We start from the raw sequence: 12,490 nt of genomic DNA, 5'->3' as shown, positions 1-12,490 counted from the left end.
CCGTGGGGGAGGGGGAGGCTGAGGAGCTGGCTCTGGGGGTGCCGTGGGGGAGGGGGAAGCTGAGGAGCTGGCTCTGGGGGTGCCGTGGGGGAGGAGGGAGGTTGGGAGCTGGCACTGGGGGTGCTGTGGGGGAGGGGGATGCTGAGGAGTGGCACTGGAGGTGCAGTGGGGGAGGAGGGAGGTTGGGAGTTGGCACTGGGGGTGCTGTGGGGGTGAGGGGGATGTTGTGGAGCTGATTTTGTGGTTGATGTAGGGGAAGGGGGTTGCTGTGGAGCTGGCTCTGGGGGTGCCGTGGGGGATGGGGTTGCCATGGAGCTGGCTCTCGGGGTGCCGTGGGGGAGGGGAGTTGCCATGGAGCTGGCTTTGGGGGTGCTGTGGGGGAGGGGGGTTGCCGTGGAGCTGGCTCTGGGGGTGCCGTGGGGGAGGGGGGTTGCCGTGGAGCTGGCTCTGGGGGTGCCGTGGGGGAGAGGGTTGCCGTGGAGCTGGCTCTGGGGGTGCCGTGGGGGAGGGGGGTTGCCGTGGAGCTGGCTCTGGGGGTGCCGTGAGGGAGAGGGTTGCCATGGAGCTGGCTCTCGGGGTGCCGTGGGGGAGGGGAGTTGCCATGGAGCTGGCTTTGGGGGTGCTGTGGGGGAGGGGGGTTGCCGTGGAGCTGGCTCTGGGGGTGCCGTGGGGGAGGGGGGTTGCCGTGGAGCTGGCTCTGGGGGTGCCGTGGGGGAGAGGGTTGCCGTGGAGCTGGCTCTGGGGGTGCTGTGGGGGTGAGGGGGATGTTGTGGAGCTGATTTTGTGGTTGATGTAGGGGAAGGGGGTTGCTGTGGAGCTGGCTCTGGGGGTGCCGTGGGGGATGGGGTTGCCATGGAGCTGGCTCTCGGGGTGCCGTGGGGGAGGGGAGTTGCCATGGAGCTGGCTTTGGGGGTGCTGTGGGGGAGGGGGGTTGCCGTGGAGCTGGCTCTGGGGGTGCCGTGGGGGAGGGGGGTTGCCGTGGAGCTGGCTCTGGGGGTGCCGTGGGGGAGAGGGTTGCCGTGGAGCTGGCTCTGGGGGTGCCGTGGGGGAGGGAGGTTGCCATGGAGCTGGCTCTGGGGGTGCCGTGGGGGAGGGGGTTGCCGTGGAGCTGGCTCTGGGGGTGCTGGTTCTGAGGAGGAGGCATCGTGGTGGTACCCTGGGGAACGGTGTTGTCGCTGCCAGGTGTTTTTTACTGTGTTGCCTGCGCAGGCCCCACCCAGGAGCCTGATCTGCCCCCTCCATCTCCTTGTAGCACCCAGTCTGTCTGCTTCTCTTTTTGCAGTGCCTGGGTGCATCGCACCACCCTTCCCCCTTCCGTCTGTATGCAAGCGTCTCTGCGCCTGGCTGTGTGCTTGTATGCCCCATTAGCAAGGACTTCCTCTCTGCATCCCCAAGTTCACTGAGCTGAGGCTGATAGCAATACCAGTGTGTCCCCCCCAGCACACTTCACCTCCTGTGAACCTAACCAGACTTCAACGTCAGCTTTCGGAAGCCGAAATGTCGGCGCCCTGATGTCAAAGCATGATTCTGCAGAGCTGACCTTTGCCCTTCTGCTGTGGTTTGCAGACACCTACCTCCCAGTTCTGACCCCCTCCTTCCCCTGGGGCTTGCCGTTGAGCAGCCCACAGAGAAGATGCTTTATCTCACGCTTGTGGTCAGCTACTCCCATCAGCTGCTGAAGGCTGGGGGTTCAGCAACAAGGAGACTGCATTTCAACAGCTGCAAGTGTTTTTCACTCCCCGTGATGGCTAGCGGTAGAATTCAGGGCATGGCTGAGGTCCAGCACCTGCACCTCGGAGGGATTCAGGGAGGCTTTTGAGAGAGGTGAGTTAATGACTGGGGCTAATGCTGCTGGTAATTGGACGTGGACTAAGGCGAGCTCCTTAGAACCTGGTCAGAGGGGGCCCACGCAGGGGACCTGAGGCGCCACAGGACACAGCTGGCTGACTTGTTGGCCTGAGCTGGGCTGGCCATGCCGCCTCCGCCTGGAGGGAGTATTATGGGTTGGAGGAGGGAAATAATCGATCCGGGGAAGCTGGACTGGGGAAAAAGCCCACCGGGTTGGGAGGAAGAGTCTGTAGGGGAGGGGAGAAGTGACTGAGAAGGAAGTGTCCCTTTCCCCGAGGAGACCTTGAGGATTTGGTGGTTCTAGGCTCCAGTCAGCTGTGATGTAGTATCCTGCTGTTTATGGAGTAGGGAGAAGATGAGCAATGGGCAAACCTCGGAGGGTTGGTTTGGATTCTTCCCCAAGCCACTCTAAGAATCTGGCCCACAGAACAGCACCTTTCATCTGGGAGTACTTCACTAACCCTGTACAGCCAGCACCCTGGGAATGCAGCCGCCTCCAGGGTGGAGGGCAGCCGCTAACCAGCCCAGGCACAGTTCAGCAGTGGCTGGAAAAGGGAAGTTTTGGCCATGAGCAAGACACTAGCCAGGTGCCTGTGATTATGTTGCCTTCGGGCGGCTGGCCCCAGTGGCACAGAGTTACTCCGTTAGCTCCGGTGGAACAGGCTGGTACTTTCAGTGCTGAAAGCTCAGGACCATGGTGTGTGTATGCGTATGTGGCCACAGCTTGTTATGCAAGGATGCTGGGGCCAACCTCCTAGTCTTACGAAAGGTGCTCTGCATGTCCAGGCAGCACGGCCAGGAGCTCGGGTTGGAAAGTCTCCGCCTGTGGAAAGCTCCGTGGAATTCACTGCAGCCACCTCCCAGAGCCGGAGGGCTGGACTGAGCCAGCCAGCCTCTTCAGCTGGGCTTCCACGGAGCGTGGGTATTTTAAACCTGATGCTTAACCAACTACGCCATCCCCCAGGCTTACCCCACTAAACCTTCCTTCCGGGCAGTGGCTGCAAAGTTCACAACAGAACTGGTGATGTTTTCCTCCCTCTGAGCTCGGTGGCCTTCAGAGCAACTGCACCAGAAGAACTAGGCAGCCTGTACTGTGTTTAAAGGGACACTATCACAGAGCATAGACACAGCATCTCAATTGTCTGAGAACTGTTAGAGTCTAGTTAGGAATGCAGCCAGTACAGATAAATGCTTATCGTTGGTCTGTGATCCCAGTCTGCCAGGGCAGCTATGAAGAGGACAGGCCATTTTAAAAAAAAATCTGAAAAGTCCTTAAAATCACTTAGAATATAATGCTGAATAAAAATGACATTCCCTGCATTGCAGTTTACCAATTTCTGGATTAAAAGACCAGCGTTTGGAATTTCATCCCTATTAATCTCCTGGCAAAACACCACGGAACCACTTGGCACCAGCCAACTCCACCTCTATTAACAATGACCTGTGGGAAGGATATTATTTTAATTGGGTGTGTGGCCTTTGACATGGTGCTTTTACCAGGTGTTGTGTGAAACTCTTAAGTCTAGATCTAGTCTTTTAAGGCAGAAGTTGCCAAATGAAGATTTAAAAACTCATCAATGCCTGTCCCTTGCAAACTAAGGCTATGTCTGCAAACAGCCTGCAGAAGCGAGCCTCCCAGCCCGGCTTGTCAGACTCCGGCTTCCGGGGGTTGCAGTGGAGCTCTAAAAATACCTGTACAGACAGCGCCTTGAAGTTGCGGCGTTGCAGGCTAGGGTGGGGGGTAGGGTGACCAGATGTCCTGTTTTTATAGGGACAGTCCCGATTTTTGGGTGTTTTTCTTCTATAGGCTCCTATTACCTCCCACCCCCGTCCTGATTTTTCACATTTGCTGTCTGGTCACCCTAGTGGGGGTGATTTTTGTGAATCCTGCACGTGTGGTCTTGTAACGAAGCAACAGTCACTCATTAGGATCCATTGTTTGCCGGGGTTAAAAACTCCTTCCCAGCCCCAGCCCGGTGATCCGCTCCATTCTGCTTGTGGTGCTTGCTCTTCTTGAACCGAACAGGGGCCTGTCAACGGACATCAGCGCGTGTTGGATCTGGCCCCGGTGGCCAGGGCTGAAGTCCTGGTTCCGCTGAAGTCAGTGCGAGTTTTGCCGTTGATTCAGTGGGCCCAGGCATTCACCCCAGATTTTCACAAGTGCTCAACACCTATAGTGACACTGATGGGCCGCCTGTTCCAAAATCCCAGGTTCCAGTGTGCGTCCAAAACCCGCTACCCAGTGTGCCTTCAATGTGCTGAGCGCTTCTGCTAATCTGTGAGTGCTGAGTTCGTTAAGAACAGGCTGTAATTAGCAGTGAAGCACTGCTGTAATTAAGCGACTAAACCTGTATATCCTGGTAAGAAATCTTGGGGTTTGCCAGTTGAAAAAGAACAATACCAGGAGGGCAATAATAGCATTTGGTTTGAATTTACTAGGAGGGCATTGTGAATGTCCTTATTCAGTTGTCATTCAAGCAATTGGCCAGTGAAATTATCTCCTGAGTGAGAATCACCTATGAATTGAGTAAAAAAGCTGTAGGCATTTGCCAGTGTTACTGACTTCTCCCAAGGTCAGAGTGTCTGTCCCCGCTGGTACACAGAAGGCAGAACTTACCTAATCGTGGGAAGAGGAAGGCAAAGCTAGAAATGATGATGTCTGCCTAGCCGCGGAGCAAATGGAAAGTGTGGTGTAAATTCCCCACTGGTGGGATCTTGTTTCTCCCTGTGTCAGGGCTTTGTGGAAGCGCATGGATCGTAGGCTGTTAGCAGGACAGGGGGATGGAGGCCTGCTGTTGAAATGACAGCCACCCTCAAGGAGATAAGGAAGTGGAGAAGTTCGTTTCTGATGAAAGAGGGAGTGAACGAGATAAGCCTGTATCGCAGCTAATGATGACTAAGGGAGAATGCCTCTGTAAATGCAGTTTTAGTTGGCAGTGTAGTTTGACAAACTTCATGGCAGCTGGCGCTGCTGCACTTCACTGTGTAGACACTGCGGTGAGGCGTGCTTTGGAGACACAGGGACAGGGAGCAAGTAGGAATAGGAGGAGCAAAGGAAATTCTGTCTGAGCCTCAGGAATGCTTTGCACCAAGGCCTCCCTTAGGGGAGTGGCAGGAACCTCCTGACCTGAACTGGACAAAGGGCTGGAGAGCGCTCTTGCTGTAGTCCTGCTGCAGTAAAAGTTCCCAGAGCCTCCCACCGGAGTCTTTCAGCCTGAGCAGTCCTGAGCATTTGGGCTGCAGTGCTGCAGATGATGGCTAGGAGCTGTGGGGAGAAGGGAGGGACACTGGGCTAGGAGTCAGGAGACCTGGGGTCTATTCTCAGCTCTGCCATTGGCCTGCTGAGTGACCTTGGGCCAGTCATCTCCCTTCCCTGTGCCTCGGTTTCCTCTCCCACCCTTTGTCTTGTCTGTTTAGACCAGGGGCGGGCAAACTTTTTGGCCTGAGGGCCACATCGGGTTTCTGAAATTGTATGGAGGGCCTGTTAGGGGAGGTTGTGCCTCCCCAAACAGCCAGGCGTGGCCTGGCCCCCTGCCACCTATCCGACCCCCTCTGCTTCTCGCTCCCTGATGGCCCCCCCTGGACTCCTGCCCCATCCAACCCCCCCCCCCCGATCCCTGTCCCTGACAGCCCCCCCCGGGACTCCTGCCCCATCCACCCATCCCTGTCCCCTGACCGTCTCCCGCCACCCCATCCAACCCCTTCTCTCATTCCTGACTGTGCCTCCGGGACCCCTGCCCCATCCAACCACCCCTTCTCCTTGACCACTCCCGGGAACCTCTGCTCCTGACTGCCCCCCACTGCCCCATCCAACCCCCCTTCCTTCCTGACTGCCCCTGGGGACCCCTGCCCTCATTCAACTCCCCTGTTTCCCGCCCTCTGACTGCCCTGACCCCTATCCACACCTCTGCCCCCTGACCACCACCTCAAACTCTCCTGCCATCTATCCAATCCCCCCTCCCCGCTCCCTGCCCCCTTACTGCGCTGCCTGGAGCACCGGTGGCTACAGCCGTGCCGCCCAGAGCACCGGGTCAGGCAGCCGCGCCGCCCGGCTGGAGCCAGCCACACCACCGCACAGCACAGAGCACCGGGTCAGGCAGCCGCACAGCCCGGCTGGAGCCAGCCACGCCACCGCACAGCACAGAGCACCGGGTCAGGCCGCGGCTCTGCAGCTGCACTACCCGGCAAGAGGTCGCAGCTCCGCCGCCCAGAGCATTGCACCGGTGGCACAGTGAGCTGAGGCTGCGGAGGGGGCTAGCTTCCCGGGCCAGGAGCTCAGGGGCCAGGCAGGAGGGTCCCGCAGGCCGGATGTGGCCCCTGGGCCGTAATTTGCCCACCTCTGGTTTAGACTGTGAGCTCTTTGGATCTCTTGCTCTGTGTGTGTGTGTGTACTGAGCCCCACACAACAGGGTCCTGATCTCAGTTGGGGTCTCTAGGTGCCACTGTCATGTAACTGAATGTAATAATGCTGCTGCAGTGGACCAATGTAGTACAGTGCACCAATGTACTACAGTGGACAGGCTGTAGTAGAGAGAGAGAGAGCCTGGAGCACTGGGCCTGGTGCGAGACCTGAGGCCGGAACCAGAGGCTGTGAACCAAAGTCAGGCCAAGTATCAAACAGATGTTCACAAGTTCACTGTCTGTCTGGTACATGAACTTGGCAAAGTTGTTGCTAGCATACTAGGCACTAGATATTTACTTAAATATATTCCGGCTAGTGCAGATACACCGCAGTCTAGTCCAAGCTAAGATGGTTTGACAAACAATGAACAGGGATGTTTTGACCAAGATATCAGGAACAAGGGGAGGTAACAAACAGGTGTAATGAAATACGGACAGTGGTGTGTAAGTTGTGTGTTCTAGTTGTTTGTCTCAGCCTATAAATATCTGGCCTTACCCCTTTGTGTGGCCGAGGGGACAGCAGAGACTCCTGCTGCTGCCTGAGCCCCTTCTTGCCATGGGGCACTCATGTCTTAGCGCACCTGTAACCACGGAGCCAAGGGGCTGGCATTCTAGGGCAATTAGCCTGGCTGAGTGCCTTTGTCACTGAACCGTGCCGGTGGTCATTCTTTATGAGACACAGCGAAGTCTGGTGAATGAGCAGGCTGCCTTATTTGCTGTTAATAATAATAACGTTGGGGCTCCAAGGACTGAGGCAATGACATTCCAGCCTTCAGCACTTGACAGCAGGGGGAGTACCACTGAGGTCTGCTGAACCAGCTATCTGCACAGAGCTGGACAGCACACGGAGAGAACCCACACATGCAAGCCACCTGGCAACACAGTCCCACGCCGTTCTCTTGTGGCTCTCCTTTCTTTCCCCAGATGTAGGGCAGGGCAGTGAGCCTTGAGGGGGGGAACGTATGCATCCCTGTGGCCAGGCCCCACACCCGACGGGAAGGGGGCAGCCTCCAGGCCAGCCCAGAACTGCAAAAGCCATTTGAGCCTTATCCCGCTCCCAGTGAAATCCATGGAAGGTTTGCTGGCTAGGGCTCATTATTCAGGAGTCTAGGAATTCGTGACTGCCCTGTGAAAGCCCACGCAGCGCAGAGATCAGCAAAGCACCCAGTCATGTGTCTCATTCCTACACCTCAGTCCCTCCGGTCGGGGACACAACAAGGAGAATAGAGGATGCGTGGGAGGCTAGATCCTAAGGCAGGAGGAAATCCCCATCTCCTCAGCCCCCCGGGCAGCTCTGTTTGTGGAATCCCTGAGCTGCAGACTTCACTTCTTCTGTACTGCAGTCACAGCGGTGGGGATTGATTGGTTATTGGGTGGAGTTAGGTGGCATGTGGCGTTTGTGTGTTTATTTTGATGTTAGCTGTTGTCTGTCCCAGCGCCCAGGGGCCCGAGGGATACCCTTCGTTAGTTTTACCTGCCAAGCACTTTGTTTCACCTGTAGCGGATGTGGGTGTTACAGACTCCTAGGGCCAGATTTTCCCCTATTTGCACCCCAAAAACAAGTGGCCAGATTTTCCTAAGAGCTCCGCATGTTGCGTGAACCCGGGGTATGGAGCTCTTGTGAAATCCGGCCCATAAGGGGTCAGGGTGGGAGCGGCCGGAAGCTCAGCACTTGCAATCCTGTCCCATCGAGCGGGACTGATCCCCTTACACAGGGGTGTCTCCTAGGGATGGCCTGGGCCCTGGGCTGGGTTCTGAGCAGGTATGGAACAGGAGAGTGATTATTTCCTTTTAACCTTTAAATCTAGTGCATCCAGTGCTCCCAGTGCCGGCCTGCGAGCCTGGCATTCCTCAGTTCGAATCAGACATTGGCGTGGACTTTCTCTGCACCTCTGGGCAAGCCACTTGATTGCCCCCTGGCCTCAGTTTCCCCCCAGTGTTAAAATGGGGATGATGGCGTTAGCAGGGGTGTCGGAAGGGTTAGTTAGCTGGTGTTCATCTGGTGCTTTCAGGATGTGATGCTAAGATGATTCGTGGAGCGCCCCCGCTCTGCAACTGCCCCCGGCTGCACTCCTCCCTTTCCGTAAGGTTTCTCCTAACACCTAAACGGGAGAGTGGCTGCAGCTGGAAAGGGAAAGATACAGCAGAGGGGCTGGGGCTGAGAGCTTGTTTTCTCTTTAATGAGAGACTTGGTGTCCCTTTAGACCCATGTCATCGTGCCTAGACACTGACAGATGCCTTAGAAATGGGTATAATGCTAATGGAGCCTTACGGATGAGATATAAAATATATATATATAAAATACAACAAACCCATGGCCTCCCAGTGCCTGCCCAGTTGTCGTTATGCTGCTTAGCACTAGCATGGATGCAGCGCCAGAGATAGAACCCAGATGTTCCTGCTCCAAAAGTTTAGGCCCCGACCACTTGAACTAAAGGAGAATCCCCGTTAGCCATATAGGGTTATGGCACACAGTTGGGCAGTCCCGGTTCAGTCCCGCAAAGAAGGGTGGGGCGTACATACACCCTAGCCTGTCCAGTGCAGACAGCTCTGCCTTTAACTCGCTGCTGGGCTTAGCACCCCCGGATTCACTAAGCCTCTGCTTTGCCGGAGGACGGCAGCAACGGGGTCCTGGTGGTGCAGAGAGCAGCTCTGTTGCTTTGGGGGTGAGGGGCTCTTTGCAGCGCTCATCCCGAACTGCAGGGCAGAGTGTCCACGGGACTCTGCTCTGCCCTCTGCACCAGCTGTCTTGCCAGTCTATGGATTTGTGTGGGCTTGTTTCCATAGAAACGGCTGCTGAGAAATGAGGTCACTCCGACCCAGAAAAAGAGAGAAGTCCGGTCTGATTATTCCCCCAAACCTCCTTCCCCCAACCCCCGCACCAAGTAAACAGAGCTACTGTATGTGCTGACCCAGGTGTGAACCGGAGAGAGAGGCCCTGCGCCAAACCTCTGCACTGGACACCCCAGGACTCTGTGGCAGCTTGGATCTGGATCCACACCGGGTCAGGCCCATGTGTGTAGCCCTGACTGAAAGGTACTGGATGGCCCTTCTCACATCTGTCCCATCAGAGTTCCTACATACCCCGCTGTCTGTTTGGGCATGTCGTTGCTATCCCAGCGCCTCTGAAATGCCCCAGACCAGTGAGCCCGAATGCTGAATCCAGACATCCTGAGTCCAGCCCATTGTTAAATGGAGTGGGGACATGAATGCTGGATGCAGAACCATAAGCGCAAAGGCCCCGGGCCTGGCTTGTAGGGCATCTTCCCTTCACAGGGTTCACAGACTAGGATTTTCTAAAGTAACTAATGATCTGGGATGTCCAACTCAGGACACCTTCAAAGGGCCCAATTCTCAGAAAAGGCTGAGCGTCTGCCTTCTGGATCGTGCCCTGACAGAGGGAGGACTGAACCCTCTAGTTGCTTGCTAATTATTCCGACTGGTAAACACTTAAAAAGGGTGTGTCATGTCCCCATCTAATGCCTGGGCTACACAGAGGATAGCAGCCTACTACTGCTGCCAGCCAATGGAGTTATTCCTTTCATTCTTATGATAGACATTCATGATGTTCTCCCATGTTTCCTATTCTCGCTGTGGCCGCCGTGTAAACTGCAGGGCTTCAGGATTTCCATACAGCTGTTGGAACCCAGAAGCAATTAGCCGAATGGATTTATACTTCCTCCTCCTCCCCCTCATCTTCCTGGTAAATTATAGAACTTAAAAGTGACGGAAAAGGTCTGTTTAAGTCATATCTAGTCCAAGAGTCTTCTATAGGTAGTGCTGCCCAACTTCCCTATATGAGACTTTGTTTTCAGTTGCTTATAACACTGCCAAACTTTAACCGTTCAGGCTAAAATTTTCTATGCTAGGTGTCTGCCCCAGGTTGAGTATAGTTGGGAAGTTTCAGCTAAAATGATTCAGCCATTTTGAAGAATGTTAGGGGAATATACGTTGTTTTGCCCTTGTTGAAAAAAATCCTCTTACGAACACTTTGCTCTAGTGCCTCCGTGTTTTGGAACAGGGACTTGGAATGTGGCAGGGAGTTTGCCCTGGGGTCAGGGATGTGCCTTTTGCTGTTTCTGTGAAAATTCACCCAAATTTGGCCAAGTTTGCAAATGTTTGACAGACACTTATCAGAATGGTGTTAAATTCCCCAAAGATTCCATCTGCACCGAGCATGCTCCACCATCCTCACAGCTCCTGCATGTGACTGGACGATGCGTGTGTCCTCTGGCAGAATGACTGAGCATACGCCAATCCGGGGGCTGCAGAGGCTGAGCAGGACATGCCCTGGAGTTGCAGCTCCTGGATGCCAGTGTCTGCTGTGCCAGGCATGGGAACTGAGAGCCTCTCTCTCTGGTGTTCTCAATGCCCCTGCTGCTGTTCCCAGGCAGTGAGGAGGAGGAGGAGGAAACAGTCACACGGTATGCAGAGGGGTGAGAAATGAGTAGGAATGGGGGTTATGTGAGCCAGAGGGTGTCGAGGAGCAGAAGGGGAGTGGGACAGGAACTGATGGGGGCAGCAGAGGAGGTAGGGACAGGAACCAGCTAAGGGGATGGATGGGAGCAGAGGACAGTAGCTGAGGTGTGGGGTTTGGAGCAGAGGGTTACAAAGATAGGCTAGGCATACAGGGATAGAAGTGGTCTATAACCACTAGATCACACTCCCTTCCAGAACCAGGACTTGAACCCGGGAGTTCTGTCCTGAGTCTCCACTTTCCTCGGCTGTCAGCAAATAGCTATGAAACCCTCTTGTGAAATGAGTGTGTCTCACCCTACGTCTAGTGAGTGGTCCACACAGACAATAATAGCCTTCTACTGCTACCACTTATGGTGGCTCTAAAGGCCCAAACCCTGCTGATGACCCAAGTTCTCAGTCAATCCGGCTCCATGTGATGGAATTTCTGTGTTTTCAGGTTTGTTTTTTAAAATTAGGAAATTACACCCAAAAAACGACATTAAAAGAAAGTTGAGGTTGCGAAGTCAAGCACTCAAAGATTAGGAAATGCCAGAATTAAGGTTGCCAATGTAAAATTAATTTGGCCCCCTTGTGCATATGCCAGAGGTCCCCAAACTGTGTGTGTGTGTGTGTGTGTGTGTGTGTAGGAACATTTGGGGGGGCTTGGCAGAGCCCAGGCCACCCCCCACGGGGTAGGGAGGGAGTGCCACCCACCCCGCTCTGCTCCCAGCTCTGCTCTGGCCCCACCCTCCGCCAAGGTCCCAGCTCTCAGCCTTGGCCCCTGACTGCGGCCCTGCAGCGGCTCCGCACCTGGCCCTGGCCTTAGCCACTGGCTGCGGCTCCATTCCTGGCTCTGCTCCTGGCTCCAGAGCCACCCCAAGTTGCAGCCACAGCCTTGGCCCCCTTACCCCTGTCAGCGTCCCCCTCTCCCCCGGAGCCGTGGCCCCGCTCCTGGCCCCGACTCTGGGGGCACACAGACTGGGTAAGGGGGGACACGACCCCGAAAAGTTTGGGGACCATTGACTTATTCATTGTGATATAGTCGTTAATGACACGATCACATCCTGTTTTTTACACTGGACCCCAGCCTCATTCAGTGCACGGGATGCGTCTGCACTGGGGCTGAATCAGGGCTGTGTAGTGAAGGAGGCTGTTGTCTGTAGGATCCCTGCCTCACTCGGTGCAGAAGATTGAAGATGTCCAGTGAACGAGGCAGGGGCTGCCGAAAGAGAAAGGGTGGAAATTGAATGTTGCCCCGGAGAACTGGATTCTCGCTCTGCTTCTGTCAGAGCTCCTGCTTGATGCTGGGTAAATCACTTAAACCACAGTGCTCACAGTTGGCCACTAATTGTGTCTTCCTCATTTTCTGGCTTCCCAACCTAAGACACCAGGGAACAGATTTGCAGAAGCACTGAGCACTCACAGCTGCAACTCAGGTCGACGGGAGCTGAGCTCTGGGCATAGAATGTGCCATAAAAACGCTAAGAGAGATGAGGTGTGTGAGAAAATATCTTTTATTGGACCAGTTGTTGTTGGTGAGGACTCTGAAAAATCAGGGCCTACGTGTCTCAAATTAGTGGTCGCTGTTGATAATTGCAGCCTTAATCTCTCTGTGCCTCAGCTCCCCATCTATAAAATAGGTATAAGAATATCCCCTGCACAAAGAAAAATTCCTGAACGTTTGTGAAGCACTCAAACCACTCCGGGGAGAGCACCATAGAAACACCCAGCAGGAAATTAATAATTCGGTAGGCCATGCAGGATTTAGGTGGCATGTGGTAAA

General features: G+C 55.0%; 1 protein-coding gene across 16 annotated transcripts in view; it reads left to right on the top strand.

Annotated features, from left to right (window-relative positions):
• ARAP1 (ArfGAP with RhoGAP domain, ankyrin repeat and PH domain 1) overlaps window positions 1-12,490 on the top strand; it is a 222,196-nt gene that overhangs the window by 111,139 nt on the left and 98,567 nt on the right. The window contains exon 1 of one of the 16 annotated variants that reach the window (XR_010597932.1): window positions 1,119-1,824. The exons of 14 other annotated variants lie outside the window; for them this stretch is intronic. The gene's annotated coding sequence lies outside the window, so the exon portion shown is untranslated. Of the gene's footprint in view, window positions 1-1,118; window positions 1,825-8,584; window positions 9,286-12,490 lie in introns of those variants that run through there. One more of the 16 variants, XR_010597929.1, reaches the window with a different exon arrangement.

The sequence above is a fragment of the Chrysemys picta genome, chromosome 1, assembly GCF_011386835.1.
Source record: "Chrysemys picta bellii isolate R12L10 chromosome 1, ASM1138683v2, whole genome shotgun sequence".
Taxonomy (NCBI): domain Eukaryota; kingdom Metazoa; phylum Chordata; order Testudines; family Emydidae; genus Chrysemys; species Chrysemys picta.
This window is presented reverse-complemented; position numbering and strand designations above follow the sequence as displayed.